This window comes from Parus major, chromosome 2, assembly GCF_001522545.3.
Source record: "Parus major isolate Abel chromosome 2, Parus_major1.1, whole genome shotgun sequence".
In the NCBI taxonomy this organism is placed as follows: domain Eukaryota; kingdom Metazoa; phylum Chordata; class Aves; order Passeriformes; family Paridae; genus Parus; species Parus major.
Window position 1 is genome coordinate 64,677,473 of NC_031769.1, and position 24,359 is coordinate 64,701,831.

The 24,359-nt window shown below is 38.7% G+C and overlaps 1 long non-coding RNA gene across 1 annotated transcript; it reads right to left on the reverse strand.

Moving 5' to 3' along the window:
- Positions 1-18,616: 18,616 nt before the first annotated feature.
- LOC107215162 lies at positions 18,617-21,850 on the reverse strand. Its single transcript, XR_001525099.1, has 3 exons — positions 21,549-21,850; positions 19,767-19,836; positions 18,617-19,268 (listed from the first exon to the last, which is right to left on the reverse strand). It is a non-coding gene; the product is annotated as an uncharacterized LOC107215162 (long non-coding RNA).
- Positions 21,851-24,359: the final 2,509 nt, after the last annotated feature.

Here is a 24,359-nt window from a genome sequence, read left to right on the forward strand (position 1 = left end):
ATTTCTTCGCAGGCTTTTAATTGGAATCCTAATGAAATCACCTTGTGAAGGTGTGGGATGCCTGAAGCATGTACGTGATGGCGAAGGAGGTGACTCTGTGCATTAGCATGCACAAAGAGAACAGCCTGTGACATGGTTTAGGCACGGTCTACTCAAAGCTTCCCAGCCGTGGGGAAAGCAAACTTTGCCGCTCCAAGAGCAGGAAGCCGAGCTTTCCAGTCTATCTTTGTAGGCTTTCTTGGCAGTGGGTGGGAAAAGAGAGATTCCTCCAAGAGGCAGCAGTGGCTACAGGTAAGGACCCCTGTGAGATGGGATGGGATTTTTTTGTCTTTCATTCATGTGTTTTTCCTTAGGAAAACCAGAGTACCAAGTAGATGTGCATGGCTGATTTCCACATGGAGTGAGAAGCTGACACAGAACATGGCCTTTACCCAGCTCAGTACACAGGAGAGTTCTCCTGGGCTCTACAGCAATAATCTAGACTGAGATCAGGCTTCTCACCCAAATCACTTTCCTGTCACTCTCCATCAATCAAAGAGAAATAAGGGCCCAAACAGATAAGGCTGAATCAGTGTGGCTTGGGTACTCCTGCAAGTGTAGAATACTAACCATCAGTGTTACATTTCCTAAGGATAGATAAGTCTAGGCTATGTCCATATTCTTAGTCCACTACAACTCTGGAAATGGCACAAAAAGATTAGGTTTTCTATTTTTCTGCCAATGGTTTAATGCATGAAGATCTATCTTGACTCCTATGAAATCACTATTTCCAGAACTGTCAATGTACCAATAAGAGTACTAGTGTACTTACAAGAGTAAACCAGCATGAGACTAATTTGTTAATGTTGGAAAAACTTGGCCTGGAATAAAGAATATCTGTGTCACATGGGAGTTTGCCTCTAAGAGAACAGTGGTATTTTGATCAGCATTCTCAGGTTTTTTGCACTTAAAATGAGCATGATGTTTTCAAAGATGTTGCCTGCCTAGCAGGCTTCATAAGACTTAGAAAAACGTACTTTGATGAACATTTTGAGACATTATATGAGAGACATTATATAAGGCTCCACCTGAAAACTCCCTTTTTATCTGATTTTTACTCTCTTCTAGTGCATTGCTTGATCATAGAAATTTTCCATTCTTATTACAGAGCTAGCAAAGAAGGTAGAAGAAGCTAACTTATCAGCCCAACTGAAGATGAACATGACCTCACTCATTCATCAAACAGAATCATAGTCGAGACAATGGTATCAGTAAATCCAATTTAATGAACTCTCACAAAAGCTCCTTTATTAATGTACCACTTTGAAATATAATTCATTATACACCGAAGGCTCCATAAGCCACCGGGGGAAGCAAAAATTACTAAGAAAACCTCATGTTTTACCAAAACCACTAAAACAGTCCAAGGCTGCTAAGAACAATGACAACAGCTAGTTGAAGGATCACTTTATCCTCTGGTGTCTGGTGAAAGGCCTCTATTAAACATTACATTGGCAAGGGAATCCAAGCTGTAACACTACCCAGATACCTACTGCACTGCTAGACTAATAACATGAAATTTTAACCAGGGCAAGAATTTTGTTTTATATGAAGGATTAAATTCACTTTCAGAGGAAAGCACCAGTTTTTATATGAAGAGCTCAAGTCTTGTTTCTCATCCCTCATATCTTCTTTCCTTTGCAAAATATCTTTTTATAAATGCAACTTTAAAGCAAAGATGCATGTGGGTTTTAGCTTGCATGATAAATGAGCCAGCATACATTTGAGTTGAATTAATGCCATCAATTGCACTGTGTCTATCCCTACTCTCCCTGAACTCAGTAGGAGGATGGTGAGAGCGGAGTACTGAGTTGTTTGGCATCAACAAGGATTGTAAAGGAATTGTAAAAGAATTTTGGAATTTATGGGAGCACAAGAGGCCATGCCTATATAAGGGTCTTATCCCACTGTGAAGAATAGGAGAATGGAAACAGAGTAGGAATTTTTATATAAACGAGCAAGTGACATTTTGTGGCAAATTTTGTTCAAGAGATAATTCTCTTCCATTCTGGTCTTAACACATAGACTAGACTAAACTAAACTAGACTAGACTAGAAGAGAATAGAAATTTCATTTGGAAGGGACTCACAACAATAATCAAGTCTAAATGCCTGCTATAATAACACTCTATTCTTCTCTCTCTTCCTCCATATATGCTTATGGGTCATTTATATGGTGTCTGCATTCTCCAAACAAACAAAAAAATGTGCAAAATTTGAGACTATAGAATTTAATTATAAATTTAATGATACTAACTTTCAGACAGAGATGGATTATCCATTTCATCTGCTAAGTAACCTTTTGATGCACCTTTGATCTACTCATTTGCAAATATTCTTCCACATTAAACTTACAACCTCTCTTTCATTTGGATAAATTCAATTGTGCAACTTCAGGGCATTTATTCATGAGTATTTTAGAAAATCTTTCTGAGACTTAATAAAGAAAACACAAAACCTTGTCTCTGAGAATCAAGCAGCATGTGTCTGGTTAGAGTATTCTGGATGTCCCACAATCAACATGATACTGTATTTAGGGGGGAAAAAAGACTAATTTTTGCTTGTTGGGAGAGATCCAAACCAGACCATTGACTTCACTGAGCTCTGGATGAAGCTTCCAGTCCAGGAAAAAGGATGCTGCTGTGCACTCCAACAGCAGCAGTAGCCCTGGCAGTTATCTCCACCCCTAAACATATCCAAAAAGCAATTTAACGCACCAGCAGCAGTTGCCTATTAATCGGGCTAGAAAAAAAGGTAGCCTGGGAGGGTGGGTTTAAAAAGAGGAATGTGGCACTATTATGTATTGCTTGCAAAGTAAACAAGCAACATCAGTATAGTCATTTCCTAATTACGAGCTGTTTCATAAACTGTAAATGCTAACATGGGAGAGGTAAATCATAGCAATTTAATTAATAAAACACTTTAGACAATTAAATCCATATGTGCATGTCCTGGGGCACAACATCAATAATAGAAGCTTGCAGGCATATTTTGGAAATTTTATGCAATCATTTGCAGATCTTGTAGTCAATAATTGGTACAAACTGTTTTAACTCTTCCTTGCCCTGTCTGGAAAATTGAAAAGAATTGCTAATTACTATTTTTATTATTATTACTGATTTTATTACTCTTATTGTGTTGCCCATCTTTCCATTCTATGTGTATATTTTAAAATTATTTTTGTGCAGTCTACAAAAATTAATCTTATTTCTTTCTTACATGTGTGTTAGCTTTCTACACAGTAAAACAAATTAACTTCATCCTGGGAAAGTAATAGACTTGTTCTTCTGGTCCACAGAGCTAAACTAAAATATGCACATACACTATAACTTTGGGCTCTGAAGTCTGAGTGAAATATCTGATCAATAGGACTTGGAGTTCAGGGATCTATCTGTGAGCAAAGATATCTTTACAGCTTTTGGAGACTCTAAGCACAGATCTGAAAGGTGATTTGCAACTAAAAGGTGTTCAGAGAGACTAACTCATGTGTGCAATAAGGCAGACTCGTGCACAGGCTGTTATTCTTCATAATATATCCTTCATGACACTTCACAAACCAGGCTGACAGCAATTCAAAGAAACTAAACTCCCTTGTACCAAGAAAGTGCTGGGATCTTCCAAGGCCCATTAAGCTGCAGAAGGAAATAGCACAGATCTCATCCTCGCACTGGCTCCCAGCTAATTTCCAGTGTCCATGTAAAGCTTTGTTCTTACAATTTCAGGCAATAATGAATCCAGCCCTGGCAACATCAAAGCGTGGTATGATCTTTGAATCACTATAACTGCATGTCCTCTGGGACAATGCAAATCACAAAGACTTTTAAAGCAATTAATGGATTCAGCCCCATTTACATCAAAGTTCCAGTTCTGATTTATGCACTGCCATGATAGCAGTGCCTCCTGGGGACAAGGCAGTTCACAGAGTCCCAGAAGCAGCATATAAATGCTGGGGACATCTTCAGTTAAGGGGATCTCACAGTGCGTAGTCTTCCAGTAGAGATCAAACAGATGTGAAATCTCCAGGGAAAACAGCCAAGCCTTCTGAGAAACTCCACTTTGAGCCATACACGTAGTTTAAGCCCCTGAAGCATAACTGTCTACCCACTGTAAACCTTAAATGTCCACCCACTTCCCAAAAAGAGACAAAGAAGAGATTTAATCCCAAAAAGGGAAGATTTGCCAAAGACTTAATGAAATCCACCAGGGGTTTCACCATGTCTATTGCTGTCATAAAAAACAATGGATGATGATTTTAAATTGTTGAACAGATAAGTAGAGAAATTAATTAGTTGGTAAAGTGTCTTTGCTCTATACTTATGAAGATAGTATAGGCAAAAAATTCCATTCTCTGAGAGCACACTACCAATTACCATGAATTCCATCTTCCCTTGAATTTTTGTTGTCTCAATTTGTGTTAAGAGTTGCTATAACCTTTCTCTCAGCAAAAAATCAAGAGATTAAACATATGTCCCTCTTCCTGATCTTTACATACAATGTTTCCACTGCCTGTTGTTATATTCAGGATTAGAACCTCATGCACTTCAATCTGCAGAGCATTTGAGGCTTTCTGAGACAGTAAAGTAAGTATGAGTCACTGATGCTGTTACTGGTAATGATGCAAAAATGTTTGGCTGTTTGTAGGGAGAGAAAAAATCAGGAGCCTTCTGGAAATGTGAATTAAACAGCCTGAGAGGTTTAAAAGTCTCAGTTTTCAATTGCAAATCATTGTAAATTGAAGTTTAGTTGTTTCAAATTCCTTTCTAATTATTATTTAATTAGTTATTTGGTGATTCAACAGAGCATACCACAGCAGTTCTATTTTAAACTGTGAGGGCACTTGTGGCATGAAATTCTGACATAAGGGATGTTGGTTGAAACTATGTGGGCCATTATCAAGTAAATTGCCAATATATAATAATGACTATTTGTTTTTTGGTTTTATTTATAATTGTTTTTTCTACCCTGTAGAACACAGTAAAACTATTCTGGCTCATACATGTTTTCACAGCGTGGAACAATATCAAAATGAATAATGTTGAGGTGGTTACTGGCAAAGCATTATGGAGAATATGTTTGTTTGATATCATTTATATGTAAATCCTGCTCCAGTTCATCGAAATGTTAGGCAATTTCAGAGCCATGCTGCACTGCCTTGCTATCCACTTGCAGGAGTTTCTTCTGTTACATTGCTTTGATTCCTGATACAGGAATCCTTCCTTGGGTGAGAAGTGAGCAAATGCTCCCACCACACTTCAAGTCCCATTGCTCATCTAGGCTGGTACATGTTGCCTCTGATAACACTGCTGTTGACTCCTGCTGCTCCAGCTCTAAGACTGTCTTGGCATCTGAGAATAATTTTCCCTGGTTTTTTTTTTTTTTTGGTGACTCAGTAATCTTTTACTGAAGAAAATCTTGACTGAAAGGGGAGAACAGGAGTGCAATCTTCTGACCTGGCGCCCCTGTCTCCTTTCTCCAGTTTGGAGCTGTGAGAGAGCTGAGACTTCACCTTGTGTAGCATGGTTCCTAGTGGGGTTCTGTAGTGCTCCATCCTCAGCCTGTGCTCTTCAATGTCTTTATAAACAACTTGGATGCAGGACTTGAAATACTAAGATTGCAGATAACAGTAAACTGGAGGAGCTACCAACTTCCTTGAGGGCAGAGAGAACCTGCTAAGACCTCTCAACAAATCAGAGGATTGGGAAATCCCCAGCTATATGAAATTCTACGAGGGAAGGTGACAGATTCTGCTCCTGGGATGGGGCAGCCCTGAACATATGGACAGAGTGGGGAATGAGAGGCTGGCGAGCAGCCCCATGGGAAGGGACCTGGAGGTCCTGGTTGATGGCAAGTTGAACACAAGCCAGCAGTGCCCTGGCAGCCAGAAGGGACAGCCCTGTCCTGGGGGACATCAGGCACAGCATGGCCAGCTGGGCACAGGAGGGGATTGTCCTGCTCTGCTCTGAGCTGGGGCAGCCTCACCTCCAGTGCTGGGGGCAGTTCTGAGTGCCACAATAAAAGAAAGATATAAAGCAATTAGAGAGGGTCCAAAGGAAGGCTAAAAAAAGGTGAAGGATCTGGAGGGGAAGCCTTACAAGGAGCAACTGAGGTCATTTCAGTTGGCTTCAATTTTTATTGTGTCTGAGATGAAGCAGCAAGCCATCCCACGTGATTTAAATGCACAATAGGCAGATTATGTGAAACACAGGCCTTACTGTGAGATGTGGCCTACAGAGTGCTGCTGCCACCAAGGTGGCACTTTTTGCTCTGTGCCTAAAAAAATGAGTGAAACTCCCAAACAGGGATGATGTTGGTCTTTTTATACTGCATCAGCCACATTTTTTCTTATCTAGAAGATATTCATAAAACAGTAGTTGCTACTGGCAGACAGATAGGCTCACCTGTAAACAGTAAAAGCTTTGTGACCAAGGGTGAACGTAGGAGGAAGCACTGTGCATGTTAGACAGCCTTCCCTCAGGCTCTGGGCAGCTAAAGGGAGCCCATTGCAAGGGAGGTGGTCAGAGGTTACCTCAGGGATGGAATATTGTCCTTCTAGACTGGATTCCCTCCTGTCATCACCAGATTGAGGTGGAATCTTACAGATGTTCCAAATACCGAGTATTTCTGAGGGCTCTGTCAGGGAATGGAGACACGAATTGGTGGGATATAATCATCATCATCATCTTCATCATCATAACATCATCACTGTTATTGTAGTAATAGTTATTATAACAATGACAATAGCAACCACATAAAAGAAAAAAATTCCTCACTGATGCTTTAAAACAAAGTTTTCTGGCCAGATCATTAAGATTAAGAGAACACTGGAAGTGTTTAGCATATATGCTCAATTTTGAGGGACACATGTATTTATAAAAAGGAAGGAATCATACTGTCATTACTAGAGAAGGAAAGTGGTGTGAATCCCAACAGCTCCCTGACATATCCAAAAATGATTGCAGTCAAAAACTAAACATGGTCTATTTCTCACTGTAATAACAGGGGGGTTATTAAAAATATTATTTAAATCCATGAGAGCCTTCTCACTGTCAGAATTTAATGCTTTTTCTCTCTTCGTTTGATAATAATAAAAATATATTTTCAGGACATTGCATGAGATCATGGGGTTTTTTTTTTTGTAATAATACCTACATAGGTTTACATATCTCCCCAGTAAATTATAATTTAATTTTCAGCTATTTAAAGGTCACTCTGAATAATATATATATGCTGCTTAATAATAATCAGTTAAAATAAAGGCACCTTTCAGAAGTGCTGGCTAATAGCAGTATTGCCTTTGCACAGGCTTTTGCTGTTTTCATCTGTTGTATGATCAGTTGAGCAAGAGAGAAGTTCCCCTCATGTGCCCAAGCCAGATCTTCAGTCTCTCTTTCTTTCTCTTTTTAATGGGAGGAACAAAAACCTTTTCGCAATCAGCAGTAATCTCTCCAAAGGTCTTTTAATTTAAAAAGTCATAAGTGTTAATTAGCTATTATTAAGTGCCCCCTGTATAAATTAACGTGATTGATGAAAAAATTAAGGGTAATGAAAAATGTAGCAATGCATGTATTTTTAAGAGACTATATTAAAGATGAAAGTCCCCAAAGACAGAAACTAAGGCCTATTGCACCCGTGCCCTGCCTTTATTAGTATTAGTAATAAAAATATATAGACATATAGCTCAGGAATGCACATGGATATGTTGGATATACCAGTTTTAATATACTTCTCACTTCACTGAGCTTTGATACCTCTTTGTCACAAAGGCTTAGTCCAGTGTGATATAATGTCCAAATTCCATTTGGTTTGTGAACCAAAATGAGCTTCTTTGAAACTGGAAACTGAGATCCAGAGTTAGAAGGAAAAGAGAACTCAACTAACTGAAAGATTGGTTTTCCCTTAATTTTGCATATACCTCAGTAGGGTACTACTGTATTTTATAAAGCAAGTTCTCGTTTTATCTGATATCTGGATAAAGAAAAATAAATTTAAAAAAGCAAACAAACAAGCAAACAATTAAAATAAGATTTTTATTTTTTTTCTCCACACAGCTGATTTTATTTTCTGATATAAACAGTTTATAACTACACTGGGTTCTGACACCTGTTTGCTTACATGAACCTGATTGAACTATCATTTGTTTTAACAGCATTTCACAAGAAACAGGCTAGATTAGGATGTAGTGACTGCACACCACGAGATATTTTCCAGTGAATAACATTTGAAAATATTAATTAATAAATTATATCAGATCTGGATATTTATTTGCCCTCTTCTCAACTACCCAGAAAATATCACTTGCATCATGTAGTTGCTAGTTTACTTGCATTTCTGGCCTCACATGAAATCATAACCATAATGGGACTTACACTCCATTAATACCCATTAAGAAATTGTTCCCACCAAAAACTAGGCTGGCACTACAAAGAGAAGGACTAGAACAAATTCATTGCTAGCCTTCTTACATGTTATAAACTCAGAATCCTTCCTAAAGAGATGGGGTCTTAACCCTAGACTACAGGACTCCGCTGAGGTATGTGAGCAGTAAGAGGTTTCACAATCTGCAGCTGTGACAAGGCCTGGTTTCCTATGGCACTGTGTCATGTAGTGTGGCTCTCATAGCTGCATCATGCTGTTGCTTCACCTCCTGGTGCCTGGTCAGCAGGCTGGGGAGCTGTGAACCTGTGGGTTGTGGGCTGGCTGGTCAGACCTGGGATTCTGTATAGCAAAAGTGGTTTGTGTTTGTTGGCTCTGGGTAGCCTGCAGTGTCCAACCCCTCATGAGCATGTAGTCCCCAAAAACGGCTTCAGAGGGTTCATGAGGTCTCCTCTTCTTCCTTTAACCCAGCCCCCAGAAACCATTACATTGAATTAACATGGGAGTATCTCTCTGTAAGCCTACCTGATGAATCTGAAGCTGAACATGATTCAAGGTATTGGATGGTCATGAAGAGCACAAGCCTATAAGTCTGTTCTCCTTATTTTATTTTGTTTTCAGTCTGTAGCTTCTTCACCCCAGTCCTGCATCTTGTTAGCTAAACTAAATGGGATTTAAACTGCACTGTTCTATACACTGTGAGGCCTGGAAGTCCAGACTAATTTGTATGGTTTAGAAACCAGCATAACTCAAAGTATTGGTATATGTAACATATGATATTAAGCCTCCCCAACACCTATCAGTATGAGACCACAGTTTTCATCTGCCCATCACCTTTTTTCATTTAATTAATTAGGTAATTGTAGTGAAATCATTTTTCAGGGCAAAAATCTATGTCTCGCTAATAGTTTTAAAGCAAAAAGGGCTAAATATTTTTGAGAGAAAATGTGGTTTTCTGGTTCTAATAAAAGAACCTTTCAGTTACTCGTTGATTATATGCCCCACATTTTATGCTCTAGTGCAAAAGTTAGAAAGTGGGAAGAACATAGTAGATATATGCCTTTAGCACAAATTTGATCAAATCTCAAATCTCTATAAACCCTCTGTGAAGTCTGCTGTCAAGAACTGGAAAGATTTTGACAGCTGAAGTCTCTGAAGAGCCTGACTGCATTAAGCAGCCCCATGCAATGAGCAAGGTGCACGTGCACTGCTCCCAGAGGGCTGGGCATTCTTTAGCCAAGAGCTCCAGGGGAGAAGAAAAAAAAAATTATCTCAACATACCAGAAAAGGAGAAAAGACCAAAAGAACAGCTATATTAAGTCAGATCAAAAGATCATCTCATCCAATACCTTTTTTCTGACGGCGATAAATAGTAGATGCATAACAAAAAGTATAAGAATAAAGTATGAAACAATAGTAGCCTTGAAAATACTTCAGTTTTCTGAAAATTTACAACTCTGGGACTTCTGGAGTCAGAGGTAGTTTCTGTTTGTGACACCATCACTAGATTTGTCCTCGATGAGCCTGTCCACTCCTGGACTCCATATGAACCTGAAGCTTCCATAGTAATGAAAGGTACTTTCATTGCTATGAAAAACCCTCTTTCCTTTGTTTTGAATTTGTTCTTATTCCTTTAAAGCCCGATAGCTGCTGTATTGGAAGATGAACAAACCTGTCTATGGTTTTAACTTTCATTCTGTACAAACAGAACTAGAGTCTAGTGAAAACCCAGAGATGAACATATAATGTTCTTCTAATGCATGATAATATATGGAAGCGGTATTTCAGTTGTAACAAATCTCTGTTTGTGAGATTAAAAAGACTTACACAGAACCATAGAATACTTTAGGCTAGAAAGGATAAATGTGGTAGAATGGCTTAACCCCAGCACAAAGCAGGTCCAACTAGGCGCTCAGAGACTTGGCCTGGCAAGCTTGGAATATCACCAAAGATGAGGAGTGTGCAGCCTCTCTGGCAACGTGTTCCAATATTTAACTGCTCTCACTGTGAAAATTTGTTTCCTAATATCTAAACAGAATTTTCTTATTGCAATTTGGTCCCACTGCCCATCATCCTTCAAGTATGAACTATCCTTATACTTTCTTGGATGACAGAAGACAGAAATAAAATCTCACCTAAAACTGCCTCTTTCCAAGTGGAATCACCTAGTGAACTCTTCAGCCACCCCTCATATATCCTGTGTTTCCACCTCCAGCCATCTCTCTGACTCTGCACTGAACTCGTGTCAGTATGACAAGGTCCTTTTTCCCACTATAGTGGGAAGACCAAAACTGAACACCATGCAGTCTCATGGGTAATTATAGGAACATGTTCATTATCTTTACTTCCAAGTAGTGTCCCAGGGCCCCCAGACCCCTAGACAAAGGTTTTATATTTGTTGTTGGTGAAGAGGCATGGAATGAGAGCACTGGGAAAAAGTTATTGGCTCACTGGAAGAATTAATTGTAGGCCAGTTTCCAAGAAGACAGCAGCCCCTGAGCCTCATCTAACATTAACCATCACAGATGCATCCATGACTATGGAAGCATGTAAATTTATATTAGCTGAAAAGGTGAGGTGCTGCCCAGGCCATGGGAGCATTCTAAAGCCAGTCACAGAAACGATTTATTTTTCTCAGTGACCCCATAACAGAGTAGACCCTTCTTAATTTGCATTTAAATGTGTAAGAAAAATACTCTCTGAAGACTTAGTAGACCTGCTGACTTGGAGAAAAGTGTACCACACCAGCAGAAAGATTTCCAGTGATTTAAGTGGGCTATATTCGACTTTTTCATGAAATGTACACTCAATTACCAGGTGCTATTATTTCTCATAATCTACAGCACAAGAAGTAGCTCTGACACAGATCTTATGCCACCTATCTGCACAGAGTCTCAGTTATTCAAGAGCAAAGTACTTCTGAACTTTGTTTAATATGGAAAATAAATCAATCAAACCACCAACCCAACATTTACAAATTAGAAAGGTATATATTTTTACTAGAAACTACTAGAAATATCTGCCCACTTCACTAAAATCAAGTAATGCTTTTAACTGCACAAGGCCTTACTTTGTGAAAAATAATACCTTTGGATTGTGTTTGAACATGTACAAAAAATCTGCAAATTTTGCACCTCTCTATACTATAAATCACTCCTCCATAATAATGCCTTCCTGTCCAAGCACACTAATCAAATCTCTCCCCTGTCACAGGAATTATTATACTTTAACAAGCACAGGATTTAATCATCAGTGTAGGCTTCTCATGCATTTGTTTCATTCAGGTCTTGACAGCAAACCTTTACTCATGAGTTGTCCTTACAGTGGTGGTTTGATTACCATTTTGACTATTCATGTGAGTAATACTTTCCTGTGTCAGGCCTTTAATTAGCTGAATGCTTTCAGAGATATTTCTATAAACTTCATTTTCTCTGTGAACCATGGTATCCTTTCTCCCTCCCTCATGTTAATGACTTGGGCAGGTATGTATTTGCCTGATGTATCAATCACTTTCTCCTCACCTTCTACACGTATAAAGTCTTTCCAATTGCTTCTCATGAATTTTAAGCTCCTTTGATAGAAAAGACCTTGGCATCTGTATTGCATGTCATGTAGGATTTCGTCTTGTGGCTGAAATACAGCACATTGCCCAGGTAAAACATTAGCCCACATTGTTTTCAAACTTGCCAGCTGCTTTGCTTTGTCTGTCAGATGCCTTCTCATGGCTTCTGCAGCTTGGAGGCCATCAGTGCATGTTCACAGGTCTCCATCAGCATCCAGGAGATGCTGATAAGGTGATTTTTAGAATTAGGTAAGTAGCTGTTCCTTGACAGAATATGCTGCACCGGGGACTAATAATGCCTTTCTGTAATATATTAATAGATTCCTGAGGTGAAAAAGGAGAAGGAACTTATAAAATTTGATGAACTGTCTAAATTGGCTTGTTATTCAAAATGCTTCATTTTCTATCTAAACTGATGGATAAAACTCATCTGGAATGCCAGGGATGTCCTGCAGCCAAATGTTTGTTCACAGTCCTTTTGTTTCATATTCAAGGAAGACCAATTTTACAAGGTTTTACAAGTTGTGTAAGGATTAAAAATTCCACATCAGAGCCTGAGGTGTGGTCACCCTACAGCTGCTTTTCCAGTAACTCAGATGAGTAACAGTTCAGTGGACTTTGTGGGAAAGCAGCTGAGTGAGACACATGCAAATCAAATCTTGCTAACTCACATTGTGGTAACAGTAATATCTATAGAAGGCTGAAAAGGAAGCTGGGGAGGTAACTGGAAAGGCTCTGCTAGATTAGTCAGGGTTTACCTGTCATTGTGCTGGAGTTAGAGACAGGAATGCCAACTAAAAGGAAGTTTGACAAGGAAAATCCCATTGTGCTTTGCTCTATTTCTCATTGACTCCCTGTGATACCTCATGTTGCAACAAATTCTGACAACTGATGAAGATTCTGAGTTCTCAAGCTCACATAGGAATTATTCTCCCTTCTCCAACTTTGAGGAAAATTTATTTGTTTTCTTATAAAATATTTATTTTGTACTCAAGTATTATTCACAGTTTCAAGTCTAAAACATTCAAACCCTATTTGGTTTGGAGGAAGGGGAAAGTGGATCCAGTTTTCACATCCAGATAATGATGCTGTGGGTTTTTCTCTATTGGATCAAGCTTCAAAAAGAGCTGGTTTTCCACACCCTTGGAATTTATTTTTTTTTCAGTGAGATTATGAGCAAAAAGGAAGAAACTTAAAAACAAACAAACAAAACACTTTGGGTCACATAACTCAGATTTGCTCATTTCTACAATGACTGCCAAGGTTCATGTCCTTAACTGAGAAAAGGCTACACAATTTCTATAAGATCCCACAAATATCAAGGGGAATGCAGACTTTTTTTTTTTTTTTTCTGGCATGAAAAAGGTCTAAGCAAACAAGGGAAAAGAGGATTGCAAATGAGGATTTTCAGAATTGTTCACTCTAGACAATGCAAAGTATCTAAGTAATGAAATTAATTTTCCAATGCAACTATTTCTATTTTACTGCTGCTGTTTCTAGTGAGGATTTGAGGTCATCTCAAGCAGACTGGTCAGTCCATACCCTCAGATCAGAAACAACTTCATCAGATTCCAAATCCACCCTTGGGTATTGCAGATCATATGGGAAACAAGATAATTGAATGTTCTGAGAACCCTAGAAGCTGATTCAAGAAACTGCCCTAGATAAGCCTGATAGGTGAAACAAGGAGAGAGTTTTAGCCTTAACTCTGAACATCCCGGCATTCACCATTCATACAGGCAATGCCTCACTAGGCAACTGCAGCCTTGGGAATGCAGGGGGCAGTCTCCACAAATGTTATGAGTCCTGTGATATTAAGAAATCTCCACCAGCTCAATGAATCAAGTTCTGTCACTTCATAAGCCTCCTCAGTTGCACAAGGGGGTTGTTCTACCTCTGTAACACCAGCAACTACCAGACAGCAAAAAAACCTGATATTTTTCTCTTGTTGTTACTCCTGTTTCACATGTGCATATCCTTCTACTACTGACTGCAGTTGTACCACCTTGTGGCACAGACTTACACACCTACACCACAAAACATAAGAGTGAGATGTCTGCACCCAACAGTGAAGAGGCCTTAGAGCTGCAACTTACACTCTTGTCAAGTTCAATTTCAAACCACTTCCAAAATCTCTTGAGACACAGATATGTTTTCCCACTTTAGGTCTTCTTAAGAGGCACTGGAAAGCTGAGCTGTATGAGGGAAAAACATTGCAACTGTCTTGCTAAAGGAGGAAAAACAGAACAAACCACATTGCTGCTGAAAGCCCCTCCCTGTCAATAAAGCAATTTTACAGCAAAAACATTTAGTTTTATTTTGTTTTTCATTCATTGCCATAAAGTCCTAGTTGTCTTCAGGAAAAGAACGAATTTGACAGTTTCATGTTGACTCTTACATTTCCCATTACTGACTCCTTTCATCTCTGTCCTAGAGCAAAAATACATTTCCCTTTTTAAGCTTTTGATGATAAAAATCTCATCTGTAACCTCATAAATGATCCTTTATTATCTATATTAATAATGAATAAATGTCTGTTGAATACCCCTGATTCTTTGCATTAATAGTACCAGATGTATTATAGATAACCTTTTGATTTAACAGCACAAACTGTGAAACAATATTAAACCAGCAAAGGACTGATCTTACTGGAGTCACTAAGGTCAAAATTATAAACATTTCTTCCATTTCTATTTGTAAATTGTTCCATTATGCAGAATCAGTCTCCATCATTTATTTTTGAGAGAGGTACCACACTAGCTGCAGTCCTAGAAATAGAGCTCATAAATAATATCTTGAATAATTTTTTTAAACATTTCCGTCTCTTCTTTTTCTCCTTCCTCATGCCTCCTGATGATCTTAATTAATAGAGCATTACTACATGAGCAGATCCACTTCCGTTTACTGCATTATCATTTAAAAATATGTTGCTTGCCTTTTTTCCCATTAGCCCTGTCAGAGTCAGGCACAAACTTCACTCAATCATTTTTCGAGATGACACTGAGGGAACTGTAGTTACTCCTGAACAAAGGGATGAAGCTTCCATTGTTTTACCACAACTGCATCCCATAAGTTTGACTGCTTTCCTCTTACATACCTGTTGTAATCATTCCTCTATGATTATTTTCAAGTGGGTTGCTGCTATACTGAATGCCATAACATCTGAAAAGCCATTTGCCTGTTAACTCTGGATAATGCTCTCCCTAAATATTCCCCTCCTCTCGCTGTCCTGTGACTCCTGTGACTCCAGTTCCAATTTCCAATGCCTCCAACAGAAGTGAAGTGCCTTTTTCAATATTAAGTAACAAAATACAGTGTGTCTTATTTTACAGGGGAAGAAAAAAACTGTTCCCACTGAAGTTAAGTGGGAAATATCCTAGTTTTGTGCTTATTCTTAAGCATGGCTTCTGAAATAGATTCCTTTGTGCTGCAGAGGCTAAATCACAGCGATTCTTCACACCCACTTACTTGTAGCATTAAGTGTAGCTACACAGTTACCAGGTAAATTCAAAAAAAAGCCTGAGACGTTCCTATTGCCTATGCATCACTTTATGCCTGGGTGGGTGCCCTAGCAGCATCACCTGAAAAATGTTACTTGAAATACATGGTGGAAGAGGAGCTATTTAGCCTTAGTGCTGCCCAGCTTTTATTCCCAGCTTTGTGCTACCAAGTTTGCCCAAGACCCATCTTTAGGAATACTCTTGTACCTCGATAGCTGAGACACAGTTTATCCCCAAATACTTGTGCCTTTTTTAGAAGCATTAAAATAACATTCTCCAGTGATAAAATTTCTACAATTCAATAACTACTGGTTTAATGTCTAAGCATAATTAGTAGTGCACTGACCCTTTAGGTTCTGTTCAGGACCCTGCAGTGGCTGCAGTTACTGCCAATTTAATTATCAAGAAAGTATTTCAAGACTTGGACATGCAAAATGTAAAATTTGAAGTCAATATTAAAGTGAATTGCAGCAGTTCTCTTGGAATTTAAGAAAGAAAACTCAAAAGGTTTTGATACAGCAAAAGTGTACCAGGTATCAATTCTAAATTATGATGATAAACACCAGAGGAAAAAATAAACTTCACAATTCTTGACTTGTACCATTGGTCAAGTTTTGATGGTCCACCACCAAAGCAGCTTTTAAGGCTTTGATTTTCAATTACATATATTGTAATAACCACTTTCTGTAAGGACTATTCTCTGATTCTGTCACTGATGGAATTACCCTGCACAGCAAAGGTTCTCAAAGTGTTTTTATAGACATGTATGTAAGACAGTAGCATGCTTCAGGCAGTTTAGCAATCTGTAGGCTGAAAAAATCCTATTTCTGTCATCTTATAGCTGAATTTGGATTTGCATGTCAGTTCAAACCATGCTGGAAGCTGAGTGAAAACCTGATACCATTGAAGTCAACGGCAGTTTTGCTGTGGCCTCACACAAGCCAGCTGACAGCTTACCAGATTTGGCTATTCCAAAGAAAGTCAAAGGTAGCTTTTGACAAATAACCAACAAAAAAAAAACAAACAAAAAAACCCCAACAAAACAAACAAACAAAAAAATAAAAAAAAAATAAAAAAAAAAAACACAACCAACCAACCAAACAAAACCCAAAAAAACCAATTTAAATAAAATTAAATTGCTGAGATAATAATAGCTAAAGTTGACATCAGAATTTATGGTGTTTATTATCGCTTCAAAGGCAAAAATAAGTACCTCTCTTCTGCCAGTGTTACAACATTATCATATATCAACTAATTCCACTTGATTCATGAATTACATGCATAACAGTTATGGCCGTTAGGCAAGATCCACTTTAAAAGCCTAATCCAACAAACACCTGCATACTTAATCACTTCAGTCACAAGCACAAGTGCTCCCTGTCTTGCAGACTCCTTTTCAATGCTACCTGCATGCATCTGTCAGGAAAGGCATGTGAGACACGTTTGGCCAAGCTCCTGGCTAATCTGTTCTGGACAGTGGCACGGCAATATCCTGATCCTGCACATCATCCCCTGACACCAGCGGGTGAGTTCTCTTTTGGTTGTTTCTGAGAACATCCAAGAGCACCAGAATTAGATGGACATATTGACAAATACCAGAATGAATCTGCCTGTGAAATCTTGGCTGAGTGGGTCCAAGAGAAGTTTTGTTGCTGGCTTGGAGTGGACTTGGAGGGCTTCTCTCTCTAACTTCAGCTATTGGTTTTGGTTATACATAATGCATGCATCTCAGTAGTACCTATTTTAAACCTCCCTGTAATCTCAAAGCAGAGAAACAGATTTTCCAGACTACACAGGTAATTAAAGAAGAGTTCAAAATATATGTAATTTACTTAGGCTAAACCCTGACAGGAGGATTTGTAACAAAATGCATATTTTTTCTACATTCTTTCTTAACTGCATAACAAAACACCGCAGACTTCATGGTTTGCTTTCTCGTTGAATGATAAATAGTGCCTCAAATTAAACATGACTTTTCTCTGTGAAACTAAACTACAGCTTCCTAAAGGCAGTAATGGCATTTCCTTTTTGTGTTGCTTTTCTCTCCATTTCCTCCTGATGAAAGCCACTGTCTGCATTGCCAGGTCTTAGCATTTCAGCTGGACAGATAGCATCAAAGATATTTCATGCCTTGAACCTTTCCTTTGTCTTGACCATTCTACATAAGAACTACTCCCACATCTGATTCTTTGACTTTCTTTGCATCTCCAACTTTATTCTATTTCTCTAAATTAACATCAATTTCTATTTAATGGCACAGACATCTAGATGGCTAGCATACCTTCAAATCTTCTACCCTTTTCTGTTTGCTACATTTACACTGTCACAAATATTAGCAAATGTTGGTCTTAGTCTCTCACTCCCTTTATGACTCTCCTCGTGTTCATTAGCACCACCTCTTCAAGGAGTCTTGTTCAAATCATTTGGTGATATTCTCCAGATATTTCATGCTGTGAGCCACAGCAGAACTGTTACTGACAGTTGACAGAGTCCTCATCACACCCTGTGACTCTAGAGAAGAAAAGCCATAGTCTGAAACCTTATATCTATGTTTCTTGTTCACGTATAACTCTGGATTCCGGTTTCAGTTAGAAGAAGAAATATGTGGTGAAAAATGTGTTTCTGTTTCCAGAATCTGGACTACTTGTGATACATTGAAGAGACAATATTTCCTGCAGAGATACAGCCAGAGTGTGAGATACTGGAATAAAATAACAAAAATAGAATAGCAGCTGTTGAGAGAGGTACAGTTCTAGCTCAGCTGCTCTTAATGTTGGACAAACTTTTTAATTCTCAGTAACCCAGTAATACCCAAAATAGTTTTGCAGAGGAGATATTGAGCATGAAACAGTGAATATAACCACTGAATATAAATTCACAGGCTTGCAGCTGATCTTTGAGAACAATAACTTTTGTCAGAGATCTAAGAAGTTAGGTGAAGAATTCCCTGACTTATTTTCCATCCCTGAATTTCTTCCCCATGTTGCAACTCTGCAAATAAAGCTACAGCAAACTGGCCCTAATCCATTCTTCCTCTTCTATCCTACCCATAAGAACAGGACTCTCTTGGTATTTAACATCTTTTGCTTCTTTGAACAGGTGAAGATTTCTGAACACAGAAAAATCTACCTTTAAAATCTATATAGGTTAGTCATCAGAATTTAATAGGTTTTTATTATTGTAAAACGTTTTTTGAGGTTATATCTAAATGAAATTGACCCAGCCTGTCCTCAGTGGCACTGTATATTAGAATAAAATTCCATAATTGGCAATAAATAAATCAGAAAAGCAGGATTTCACTGTTCCTGGTGTTTAATGCTGTCACACAAAGAGTAATAGTCAATTATTTTATCAGAGTAAGTAGAAGCAAGATGACATTCTCTTTCAATTCTGGGACAATTTAAGACAGCATGCCATTAGTGGTGACTAATAACAAAGTGTTCTAGGTCCTTTTTCTTCTTTTGAGGGAACCTAATTTTTCTTTTTTCTTCATTGAACAAGCACATTTTTTGTCCACACTCCAATAAACACAAGGGGTATCTTTTTTAGCCTCAATCACAATCTCCCTTTCTGGTTCTTCTGTCAGCCTGGAATATTATTTTAACCGTCTTCAAAGAGGTCATCAGGACAGAAGTAGTCAGGAGGAAAATGTGTGGGAGGGGGCAGAAGCAGTGAAATATGCAAGTGCAATAATTGTTCTTCGATGAAGAAAAAGGTAGAAGAAAAAATATCCAGCTTCATCAGTAATGCAGGCCGTGCCATCCCCAGATGTTACAGAAGCATTAGAATTGCTCCCTGCAAGAAAAATTGGATTAGTCACAATCTTGTCGACTAATGGGCACACTCTGTGATCTTTAGAGCTTCATTTACTGGGTTAATAGTGCTTTGCCTGAGTTCCTTTGCAATAGGGAAAAAAAAAAAAAAAAAAAAAACCTGCAGAAAGAAATATTCTGGGTGCAGTCCACAGCCACTGACACGAGTAATATCATATTCATCACAGACAGACCTCGTATCTCATTACTACTGAAGAGTTTACCCCCAAGGCATTTGAGCTCAGTCAGGCCAGGCCCCTCATGTGGAACCGTTCAGGTATATTGTGAAATGATTTAATGCGATAATAATGTCCACTTTGTGAGATAGATTATGTTTTTTATAGTGCCTGATGGTTAATGAATGATACATTAGCAAACATCACTAAAACATTATTGAGAAAATGCAGATATGAGATAGTAACTCCCTCATTCCCTACCCCCACTCTCTCCCAGATGCATAAAAATGGAAAGCAGAACTTACAGAAAACAGAAAACTTGGCATTATTGTGATGCTACCAGCTTGCATAGTCTCTCTCTTGTTTGCTTGTTCTCTAGAGAAGGGGCAAAAGAGGTATTTTAAAATGTTGTAAACACAAACTGAAATATCTCTTCTTAAATCAAATGAGAATCAATGAAAGTGCAAACCCGAAAAATACATTATATGTTGACCCAGTTTATTAGATGAAACCGTTTACCCTGATTTGATTTATCTGGCAATACACTGCTCAGCTGTGAAATGAGATAAGAAGAGCCTATTCACCTTATTTACAATATTATAGTGACTCCCTAGCACCACTATGGTTAAGGATCTGTCAGCAATTCCATTGCAATCACTATTTTTTTAGGGTTTGTAACACAGCTGTAGACTCATGCTTAGCTTGAACATGGCAATCCAAACCCAATAGATTCAATTAAAATTGCGTCTTGAGTTCCATGGATTTTGGATTTATGAAGCACAATATTAAAAATGTGAATAACTCTAGGTAATTTTCTACATTTTTAGTTATTATTGCTGTGCCTTGAGAAATACCAAGAGGGTCATATCCCCTGACAGAGCAACTTTACTGAGGTCAATAAAGTGATAATGATTTACACCATTTGAAAAACTGCCCTTTCTGTCAGGGTTATACTTAGCAAAGGTGAATTACACCAAGTAGTCCTTTTTCTCTTTTTGTATTACTTTGATTTTCTGTGTTCTTTGACTTACACATATTCCTTAAACCTCTTTGTCTCCTCAACAAGGGAGGAATTTGCCCCACACACTTTCAATGGGAATTAAACTACTTCTGAACCCACAGTCTAGAACTGCTGTGTTTTTCCATAAACCTTCTAGAATGGTTGCTGACCTTGAGTTTTCTCAGTAAAAAATAAAGATATTTTCTGTTCCACGATTTTTTTTCTCTTTTGTTCTGTTTTAAAACTGAAGCCTCCAAAGATGTGCTGTTCTGGTTTTCTTCATTTTAATTTGTGAATGTCTTAAAAAAAAATGAGAAGAAAAAGAAGTAGGGAAGGCTATGGAGGGACTGTCTCTTGAGGTCAAACAGTACCTGATGAACACAATTATACAGACACAAAATGGATTTTATCCCTTTCATAGACAGTGTAGATGAACACTTAGCAGACAATTAGACAAAGCAAAGGCCTTTGCTGCTCTGGGCTTCATTTGATCTGCACCTGTGTGACTGTAGAGGCTGGATTACACCAGTTAGGACACTGCCTCCTTATTTCGTAAAACAAAGTAAAGCGCATATTAAAAAATCAGTACAGTTCTTTAACAGCGATCCTTTTACCTCATGGGCTTTGGAGAGAAATTTGAGAGGGAAAGCAGGACAAAAATAAACAAAAACAAACCCCGAAACAGAAATTTGAATAAACTAAGACTGTAATAAAGGGACATTTAGTCCACTAATTTCCTCACAGCCTCACTCACAAATTTTTCTCAGGCTCACAAGGAAATGTATAACAGGCCTGTGTGACTGCGATGGTGGGAGATGTGAGGAGGTGCTGGAAAGAAGCTCCCCTCATCAGAGATCTGCAGCCTGCCCCCGTAGGTCCCCATACCTATTTATGAGGAGCAGAGCACGGCAGTGGCTGTGAGGAAGAGCCCTGTCCCACCACCTAAGCCCAAATCCTGCTGCTGCCATGAATCTTGTCAGTACCAGCAGTGGAGGCCTGCAGGGGAACAGCAGCATGAGGTGGTTCTCAGAGGGGTAAGGACAGGGTGAGAGGTCAAAGTATCTGGGGGCTTGGGGCTTAAACTCACCTTGCTAAATTGTTTCTTAGCAAGAAAAGGCAAAAAAAAATATGGCAGGAGGGTTGTGCAGTGCTGTGGTTCTCTGCTTCTGGCACTGGTGCAGGCAGGATTCGATCTCCATCACAGCCCCCTTAGAGCTTCGGTGGCACCGCCTGGTCGGCCCCGGCAGGCCGTGCAGGGTAATGCCATGGCTGCTGTGGCTGCCCTGGGGAAACAAATCCGCAAGAGGAAATATCCCGGGGGCAGACACATCTCCCTGAGCCTCACTCCTGCTCCCGCAGGTGCCCGAGGGAGAGGCGGCTCCCAGGGACCTGTGAGGAATGTAGCAGCCCCCTTAGGTGAGTGCCCAATGTGGGGATGTCTCTCAGAGTCACAGGCCCGGGGTCAGCCGGACACACAAGTATTGAGCCTTTTCTCCCCTCCAAGGAGTATCTGGATTTAGACTCCCAAGATGAGATAGTTTAAGGGCAGAGGGCAGTTTCTTTTTTTAAAGTAGGTTCTGGCAGGCAAAAGCTCAGGATCTGCCAGGACATGGCCTGTGCTGAGATGCACCTTGGCATTCTCAGTGGGACCTGCCTTGGTGGGAACTGGCAGGAGCAGCCCCGGCTCTGGTCATGATCTGCCGTCAGCTGTCAAGTTCTGGTTTTCTTGTGTTGGTAAGGTTTTTACTTTGCTTGCTTGCCTAATCGACAGTTTAGTAGTATTTTTCTTTATGTTGTCTACATTTGTAATGTTCTGAAATTTGGTGTGTGGACTATCTGTGCTACTTAAATGCATCCCTTCTGCTATGTAGGCTCCAGCACATGTGCAATGAAAAAATTGCAGGATGTTCTGATTCTATGCTTAGGCAGAAAATACTGTTTTCTACTTGTACATAACATCTCATTAATCATTGCTGCAGTCATGATGTCTTGCTTGTGATGAGTTGGTTGCCTCAGTCCTTTATAAAATAACATGTACAGTGCTTTTATATGTTCTATCCTTTTTTCACACTGCCTGCTATGGTCAGAATCAGAAGAAAACACAATGCTTGTATGGAAAACACTCCTTCGGTTGTATCACTAAAACCAATGTCATACTCAGTCTTTGTGAATTGCAAATTAAACCTCCAAAGCATGTAGAAATTTGAGGCAAATGTAACCCTTCTATGTTACCTTATTTTGGTGTATATAGACTGATTAACAAGTTAAGGAAAACAAAATTACTTGCCCTTCTTGCATTTTATCAGAGGGATGGAATTCACATAAAACAGGGGTTTTAGGATTGTGTGTACATTGTGGATGTGTGTACATTTTAGGATGTGTTTGTACATTGGAAAAGATACCATATTAAAACTCACAAATGTGTGGGCCCTTCTACCATGGCAGGCAGCTCAAATTCTTCAAAGGAAGGCAATAATGACTTAAAAAATAATCAGAATATCTAGAAATTAGAATATATCTGATATTAATCTTTTGAAATTATAGATATCCAGAAAATATGGGAAAGTCATTTATTCTCCCACTGTATGGCATTACTAGAAGGATTAATTTTTTTTCATTGCTGGAGACATCATGGGATGAACTTTGAAATGAGACAAGAATCTTTGTTAGTGACTGGACACAGCAGGCAGATTAGAGGCCAGAAACTCATGAAGAGAAACTATCTTTAGTTGTCAATTTTGTAAAGATGGCATTGTTCCTTGTCAAATACTGGCACTGATTTTGATTATGATTTTTGATATGCTCACTGAAACTGCATACCACTAATCATTTGAATTGAGCATTACCTTATTTTTAGGTAGAGTTGCAAATTTTTCTTAGTTAAATAGGAAACTGTTTTTTAAGTCTTATAATAATATTTGCCCTATTCTTCAAGTGAAGCTGTATGATAAATGAATTGTATGCCTACATATTGAATCTAAAAGCTTTCATAAATATCCCAGAGTATTTCTGGCGTTTGTTTTTCTGTGACTGTTATTCTGGCAAATACTTTTTGTGGACCATGACTATTTTTTTTCCTTTATTTCCCCAAAGTTATTGATATGTATGTGCAGAGAAGTGAAGACCAACCGGGGCCACCAATAGAAATAGTTACATGTTTAAAACCAGTCTAAGCGCATAAAGAACTTAACTGAAGAAGTTGGATATGCTGTGGAAACCTCAGTACTATGTCTGCTTGCTGTAATACCTAGAAGTCCTACTCATGGATTAATACCATACTGTATTAGAGACTAAACACACATGGAACAGAAAAGCCTCTGTGTAAAATGAATATAAAGCAAGAAGTAAAACTGGGAAACAGGCTGGTTAGGGGACACAAGAAAATATTGGATAGCATAGTAGATTTCATCTGAAGAATACTTCTTTTTATTCATAGTATGGGCATGAGAATGGCATTCTGATATCTAGGAATTCAGAATCAGTCAAGAGGAAGCAGAAAAATAAGTCCGCACATTTCACAACCAGGAGGAAGCTTCAGGATAAATTTGCAACTAGACACACACAGTGTTTGCATTGTACAGAGGTTGTGTGAAGTGATTTAGTTTGCCCAGTTTTCAAATTTTAGTATTACATAATTAATCCTTAGAAATCTTCTGCCTTTTTAGAATAAACAAGGAGAAATGTTTTATTCTCCAGTTTCTAAGTAATAATCTGAGCAGGTCAGTGAAACATTATCCCTTTGATAAAGTTATAAAAGTTCAGGTTCTTTTCCTGTCTTTTGTTTGTTTGTTCGCCCATTTCAGTTGTCTTCAGGTGTTTGGTGCTATCCTGTGTTTTTCAAGATGACAGGAAGGGGAGGATGCTTCTAAATAATATGTTGCCCTGACTTCATAAGGCT